Source organism: Zootoca vivipara, chromosome 7 (assembly GCF_963506605.1).
Source record: "Zootoca vivipara chromosome 7, rZooViv1.1, whole genome shotgun sequence".
Taxonomy (NCBI): domain Eukaryota; kingdom Metazoa; phylum Chordata; class Lepidosauria; order Squamata; family Lacertidae; genus Zootoca; species Zootoca vivipara.
In genome coordinates, this window is record NC_083282.1 from 89,943,910 (window position 1) to 89,944,842 (window position 933).

A 933-nucleotide genomic window follows, 5' to 3' on the forward strand; every position below is an offset into this window, starting at 1 on the left:
GCCAGCAAAGCACATCCCGCTGGTGGGTTGATAATGACGCTTGGGGGCAGGCATAACTAACGGCTACCTGAATCATCTACCCATCACTCAGGCATCCTCCCGAGGGCCTGAAATATGGAGGCTGGCCGACCTCAGGCAGTGATGGCTTATGCTAAACATGCCTTTTCCTTTTATTATTATTGTTTTGGGGGGGAAATAATGAACTCCTGGTCCTCTTTGAAGAAGCAGATCAAAGCTGTGCCTAAGACCTTTGATGCGCATGATATAGCACTGCATGTGACAACTTCCAAAAGACAGCGGATGGGCATGCCCATACACAACCTCATGGAAATCTATCCACTGGAGCCCCTCACCCGCACCCTAAAATCTCCTCCAGAGGGTTGGGAGAGCCTCCACAGCAGATCTTTTGCAGGAAGGAGAGCATGGGGAGAGGAGAGCAGAGGAGGAGGAAGTCCTGTTGCATGGGTGAGGCACTGCTCACTCAGCATTGGATACAACCCTGTAACTTTCAGGATTTGTCCTTGAGCTTGCTTTATTTGTCCTCCTCCCTCTCACCCCCCTTTCCTTGTATGTCACAGTTCCTTATGCTGTAAACCAGAAGGCGGGGCCCATTCTAATGCTGATTTTTGTAAGCCACTCTGAGAAACTTTCTGGCTGCAAGGCAGAGTGCAAAAGTATAAATAAATTAGATGATAGATAGATGATGGTTATAGATAGATAGCTAGATAGAGAGAGAGATAGAGAGATAGAGAGATAGAGAGGAGGGAGGGAGGGAGGGAGGGAGGGAGGGAGGGAGGGAGGGAGGGAGGGAGGGAGAGAGAGAGAGAGAGAGAGAGAGAGAGAGAGAGAGAGAGAGAGAGAGAGAGAGAGAGAGAGAGAGAGAGAGAGATGGATTTAAGTTACAGGTGGCTCAATGGCTCAGTGAATCTGGCT